The following is a 7,169-nucleotide window of genomic DNA, read 5'->3' on the forward strand; positions in this document are numbered from 1 at the left end:
CAGGGGCCAAGATTCAACCCCGAGTTGTGGCCAGGGCCCCACAGGGCATCGTACGGACAGCCCCAGCCGCGGCTCCTTTGCGGTGACCACCCCCCCCTCCCCAGCACCCCACTCCGCTCTGCGCACGAGTGAGCCCTGGGCCATCCGCCACCTCCACCAGAAGGCCCCCGGGGTTGCCCCTCGCATACCCTCCGTCCTTCCCTGCACGTGGCTGGCGAGGACTTCCAGGCTGACGGAGCAGATCTTACCTTCATGGTTTGAAACGGGGCACCCGGGAGAGTCGGGGGGCCCAGAGCCCACACGCCTGTGCGCTGAGCAAGCTGCATGTGAATGCTTGTCATATAGAAACCAAGGGAGCCTCCAGGCCTGGCGCTAAGACCCACAGGGCAGGCCGAGGGCACCGGCCTTCGTGACAGAGCTGGGCTCACCCTCCGCCATGCCACCTGTCAGCACGGGCTCCTAAAAGAGAAAAAGAAAAACAAGAATCTTCTTGTGCCTCAGTTTCCCCACCTACAAGGAGCTCCGAGATTGAACCACAGGTCTGCAGTTCGACAAAGGGCCGGGGGTCAGCACATCAGCTCCCTCGGGTGTCATTACTTCACCCACCCACCCACCTCCCTTCCCAACCGAGGGAGACGGGGCTCAGGAGGTGTAACTGCACGTCAAGGTCACGGCGTGCGGCGGGTGGGGCCCAGACGCAGCCTGTGGACTCCGTGTGCCCCGAGCCTCTTTGGATGGTGGCGAAGAGGGGAGAAAGTCGCAAGGAGCCCAGCCTGCCCCCCCACCCCGAAGCATGCCTCTTCAAGCCGTCACCTCCCACTTCCCTTGGGGGCTGTCGGGACCCTCCTGTGTGAGGGTCACACGTGATGTCACAGCTACCCCAGGCCCGCGGCACTCACGTCCTCGTGCTGATGTGCTGCGGGGGGACGCAGGGAAGAGGCTGCACCGTTAGCAGTCAGGTGGCCTTGAACAGGCTTCCTGGCCCCTCTGCACCTCAGTTTCCCCATCTGTCAGCAGCGCCCCAGCCTGTGACTCCACAGGATTCAACAGGATTCGCGTCCTTCACCTCGTGGGCCCTCACGAGACCCGGGAACGAGATGACAAAGCAGGGCTGTCAGCTCACAGCCAGGGGGCGTGTCCCGGCCCCACCCAGCACACCTCCACCCCCACCAGATCTCCCACCAACAAGCAGCCCGCTGCCTCCCCTGGCAGAAACCCGGTCCCTTTTTCCCTAGGGCTGCCAGGGAGCTCCCAGCCGGCCTGCAACCATAGTGGGTCCCCGGGTGTATGGGCCACCTCCTCCTCCTGCTCCCGGCCCCAGCCGTTTCTGTTTTTACCCCATTTTACATCGGTGCCTGGCAGCCTGCAGAGCCCATCGACAGAGTGGATGTTAGCATCTGACGTGAGCCACCTGCTCTTCGGCATTCAATGGCAGGACTAGGTATGGAGCACTAGCCACATACAAGCACCACCAGGGCCTGGGGACGGGGGAAGGAATGGGAATACCCAGTGCCCCATAGGGCCAGGGAACAGCGAGGGGAGAGTAGGATCACGTTGCTGGGGGAGGGTGGCCGGACCCCCGTGGGGGCAGCACCCCATCTCTGCCCCCTTTGTGTCCAGGGGCCCCGGTAGCTGTCCTTGCCCAGCGCGCCCATCGGGGCACAGCCAGATTCCCTATGTGCAGTTAGGCAGTCTGCGCACAGACGTGGGGCCCAGGCGACAGGAAAGGGGTCGTGGCGGCCGGGAGGACCACGTCCTGCCTGGACTCCGCCAGCCCGGAGAGACCAGGGCGGCGGCTGCGGCGCGAGAAGCCAGCGCCTTTTCCAGAGGGGACCAGTCAGAAAGAGGTCCTCTCCGTAACAGCCCCCCGACGGCAACAATAGGTGCTCAGGAAGTACTTCCGGAAAGAAAGCCGCCGGGAAAGGGAGGGAGAGAAGCTAACTCTTTCCCGAGCCCGCTGTTCTCCGGCTCTGGTCTCTGGACGCGCAGCAGCACCCCCTGGGAACGAAGTCGAAATGCAGGTTCCCGGGCCCCGCCCCAGCCAGCGTAAAGCAGACCGGCCAGGGTGGAACCCAGAGCTCTGTCTGAGCGAGCCTCCGCAGGGGATTCCGGGAGCTGCCGGCCCAGCGCCTACGGCCAAGGATGGCCTCCTCTGCCCGAGTCTGGTGTCAGCGGGCCCCCATCCACCTGCCCGTTAGCTGAGAGGAGAAAGCGAAAGCCAGGGAGGCGGGTAAGGCGGGTCCGGCTCACCTGGCGACAGGTGTTGCCGAGGCCCCCCACGCGGATTAGCCAACTGCTGTATCAAACCCAGGGCCGCAGCCGGGCCGCCGGGGTCCCTGCAGGTGTGGGCCTGCCGCCACCAGAACGGCGGGGGCCCCGGGCGCGATCGGTGGGCCGGGGTGGGCCGCCCGCTCACTGTCCACAGCGCCTGCTGGCCACTTTGACGTGAGGAGCATTGTGGAGCCCCTCGGCCCCCTCTTACACGTTAAGAGCCGCGAGGTGTACCTGCCTTTCGCTTTTTTTAAAACAACGAATCGTTCGAACCTTTTCACAAGCACCGCCAATTATCTCTGAGGCAGAAAACCAAATCCTGGCTGTTCGGGTGAAAGACAAGATTCCTCCCTGCTGTGCTGAGGACGTAACCACATGAAAGGCCCCGAACCACTCGAACCCCCACTCCCAGGTCCCAGTGACAGACTGTTCCCAGGTCCTGGACCCCATCCAGCCGCCGGCTCCGCACCTGCCAGCCGGACAAAAACCCACAGATGCTGAGGCCGCTCTGGCCCCTGGGGGTGCACAGAGCCTCCCAGCGGCCCCAGCCCCTCACCACTGCCGTCCTGGGCTCTCCCTTCTACGTCATTCCTCCATCTGCCCCTGCACTGGGATCATGCTGGTTGGTCTTAGTTTCTGTATCCCCACGGTAAGTCAGGGACACTGGCGAGCAAGGTCTCCAACCATATTTTTCTACAGAACTGACCTAGCTATTTTTTGCACGTAAGTTTCAGGTAAATTTTTCAGCTCATCACATTTTGTGGAAGAAATGAGCATTCTGTTTAGAATCTTGACAAATCTATGGATTAATTGGGGAAGGCAGACATGTTTACGATATCGACTCTTTCTGGCTACGAACAGGAAGACTGTGGTAGGCGGAATTCTAAGACCCCCAGTGAGCCTCACCCTTGTGGACTTCAAGAAAGGGGGAGTATCCTGATGGGCCTGACCTAATCAGGCGAGCCTGTACGTAGCGAGGGCCGGGCACAAAGGGTAAGGGGATTCGATTCACAGCAGGTTCTCCGTTGCCGACTCTGAGGACCGGGGGTTGTGGAGCAGAGAGCAAAGGCAGCCTAAGAGCAGCCCTCTGCTGACGCCAATAAGGAAACCGGGGAACGGGAAGGACCATCACCTATGGCCTCGGAACAGAACTCGGCCGACAACCCGAACGACTGCAGAGCTGTCAGGCTCTTCCCGGAGAACGAGGTGGGGCACGGGCTGAGCCCCGCCGTGCAGAAGGCCCCGCGAAGCAGCACCTGCCCGTCTGGCCTGCCGAGCTGCGAGCGGGTCAAGTGTGGAGCGTCGGAGGCCGCTGTGTGGGAACAGGTGCCCAGCAAGAGAACGCGACTGCATTCTCGCTCAAGTCCATTCATGGGGTTTAGTGCGGTTTTATGGTTTCCTGGGTATGGGCCTCGTTCAATGTATTTTTAAGGACCTTGAGGATTTTACTCTCATGTGAATAATTATTTCTTCCGATATCCTTTAAAATAAACTTGGGGCAGCTTGTCGCTAGTGTTTAGAAAAGCAATTGATTTCAGGGTATTAATCTGATAACAAGCCATGTTGCTGAATTATTAATGCTCTCAGCCCTTCGGTAGGGACCACCATGTTATTTGTGAATAAAAAGATACGTTTTTTCTAATGTTTTTTTTTTGTTTGTTTTACTTATTTGGTTTTAATAAGCTGGTCAGATTCTACTTCCGCTATTCCTAACGGTAAAGGGCTGGGCGGTACTATCTCTCCATCTGGAAAGCTCTTTCCCGGAGGTCTCTGGCTGGAGGGCATCCGCAGGGGCGCCCCTGTGGGGTGAAGAGGGCATCTCTGTGGGGAGGATGAGGCAAGTTATTTACAAGAGAACGGATCGAGTCAGTGCCCAGGCTATGGAGAACGCAAAGGGCTGAGAGCCACGGAGAGAGAAAACCAGCTGTGCCCTGTGGTGTTGGTATCAGGGTGATCTCACAGTTGTCCACTGGGTGGATGGATGGATGGACGGACGGACAGACAGATGCATGCATGTACTCCCCAGCTCTGTCTACAGAGAGAACCTGGGTAAGCAGCACCCCAGCAGCAGGAAACGCACCTCACGCCCACATCTTGGTTCCTAGATGCTGTTCTTGCTTAAAGGAGCACGAGTCCTTGGAGAGACGGCTGTTTCCAGGGCTGGGGCACAGGAGGCGTGACATGAGGCCTTGAACGTCTCTTCACACCAGAAAGCAAAGAAGCACTCGGAGGACGGCAGGTGCCTAGCAAATGGACACAAAATCGAGATGAAGCGGCTCCCACCGGCCAAATGAGAACCTGAGCACGAAACGGAACGGACTATACAGAACACACAGAACGGAGGAAATGATAATGCGCGCAGAGGAAGGCAGGGAAGAAGTGACTGAAGCCTGGAGAACTGAAGCCGAGCTTCAAAGCACCTCCCACCCCTGAGTTACAAAGGGAAAAAGAGCCACCTTACGCCGGGTGACCCGGCACCACCAACGGCAGATGATGGGGTGGGCAGCGGCCGCGGGGCAAACGGAAACTGCCCACCAGCTGCCAGGGCACGCAGCTCTGGTCTTCCTACAGACACGGCAGAAACACGCTGATGAGGAAACCCTGCATAAACCCAGCCTGGGAACCTCCCATCACCATCACCGGCTGACCTTCCAAAGCGCTGAGGTCACCTGTCCGGGGAGATCACAGATGACCACGGAGCCCGAGGGTCCGGGCTGGAGGCTCCGAATGGCCACGCGTGGGGTGAGCACCAGCCAGCAGGAAGCCGTGGAGACCCCATCCCAGTGTCCCCGTGTGTTGGAGACCCTCCCTCAAGCGCGGAAGGCGAAGGGATCGGAACTACAACTGAACTCCCCAGTGATCCCGGGAAAGCTGTACTTGTGACGTTTCTCTAAGTCTGCGTTCACTTCTACGTTATTATCAAACATGAGCAAGACGATACTTTCGGGGATCATTTCTATAGTTCGTTATTACTAAACACGAGCAAACTCACGGCCTCACCTTGCTCCTGCCCCTCCCTGCCCTCCTCCGACCTCAGAAACAGCAGCTGTGTCCTTCCTGGTGCCCCCCAGCGGGGACAGGGGCCTGGGGCCCCCGTGGGGAACCCCCATGGGAGAGGAGACAGTCCCCGCCCACTCACAGCCCTTCCTGGTCCCAGTGAAGGCAGGCAGGCGACCCCAGGTCCTGGAGGAAGTCACCTTCAGAGGCCCGGGCTAGCTGGTGGCCCCGATCTGGGCAGGTACGAAGCAAGTCCCCCGCAGCGTGAAGGACTCAGGCGTCCCAGGCAGGTGGGGGCTTTGGTGCCCACCCGGGTCCCTGCCTTGCCCGCACGCAACTCCAGGCCCATCGGCATCTGGGACGGAAGGCCCAACTACTTGGTGCGTGTGGCTGCAAACCCACCACTCTGCCCCACCCCCCTTCCCCTCCCCCCCCGGGAGACCCCTCCACTGGGCCAGCCGCCTCCATTCAGCTTCCTGCTGACACCCAGGCCAGGGCTCCCCAGGCCGCGGACACACGGGCCCCTCCTCGGAGCCTGACCCGTGCCACGGGGCTCCCCGGGGCGCAGTGACGTCCTGCCCCCGCCTCCACCCACCTCCACCGGGGCAGCGACACCACTCCAGGTGTCCCAGACTCCCGCATGCGACTGGGGGACTCCGGGGTCCAGCAGGGCTGAGCCCCCTGTACCTCGCGCCCATCCAGAGTGCAGAGGGGTGACCAGGACCACGGTAGCCACAGACAACAGCTCAGCCCCGCAAGGGGCTGAGAGATGTGAGCACGTGTCCTCCTCAAATGGGTCCTCCCCAGTGCGGCCCCCGGACGGCACCGGGCAAACCCCCACCAGCTCCCCTTAACTGAAAGCGGAGCCCCAGCTCCGCCGTGAACGCAGCCCTCGTTCTCACGGGGACAAATGTTGGGAGGCCGATACCATTTGAAACTGAGGAACAGTCAGTGCACCCAGAGCACCCAAGAGACACTAGCTTGTGGACAGAAGTCACCAGCTTGGGGGCACCACCTTCGGCTGGCCCATCCTGAAGGCGGGGCCAGCCTCTCCGAGCAGCACCGCGTCCCAGACTCTGACGTGGGTCGCCCGGATTCCGTGCCACATGACAGTAATGAGCAGACAGGGCTTCTCTGCACACGGGCCGTGAAACACAAGGCAGGGGACCTTCCGAGTGGGAGCTGGAACCTGCACACAGGCGGGGCGGAAGGAAGGACGTCCTACCTGGCGAGTGTCCACTCCGAGGCTCACTCTGGGCGGACGAGCCTGCAGCCCAGGCCTTGGATCCCAGGAGGAAGCAGGCCTCTGGCCAGCCTGGGAAAAGCAATGAGCTGTCCCCTGGGGGTCATGGGTTCCAGCGCGCATGAAGGGGAATCCAATCCTGCCGCCAGATGGCGCTCAGACCTCGGACGGAGGGGGTGACGGGGTGGCGAAACAGCAGGTGCAGACGGCGGCTGACCGGGTGGGCCGCAACCTTGTCCCCAGAGAGAGCGGGGCTCCGCCAAGGCAAGCTGGGTGCAGGCTTCTCACCCCACTGCTCCGTGAGGGGCTCCCCGCCCGAAACCAGCCTGCCCAGGAGGCAGCCCGCAGACAAGAGCAGTCTGAGAGCATCTGAAGAGCCCCCAAACCTGAGGGGTGTGGCCCGCTGGTGCCCAGGATGCCAGGTCGACTCCAGGAGCAGAAATTGCAGTGAAACCGTGGCCAGCCCTACGCAACCCGAGGCACCGGGGTCTCCTGACATTTCACAAGTTTCTTTTTTTTTAAGTTACTTTCCCTTCGCCCCACTTGTCAGACAACCGGGGAAGGAGGACATCACTTCCTGCAGTGCAGTCAGCACCTGTGCCCTCGCTTCCCCCTTCGGGGCCCACAGCAGACGGCACTGATCGGTCCCGGCATTATT

This window comes from Panthera pardus, unplaced genomic scaffold, assembly GCF_024362965.1.
Source record: "Panthera pardus isolate Hobbes unplaced genomic scaffold, ASM2436296v1 HiC_scaffold_12, whole genome shotgun sequence".
In the NCBI taxonomy this organism is placed as follows: Eukaryota; Metazoa; Chordata; class Mammalia; order Carnivora; family Felidae; genus Panthera; species Panthera pardus.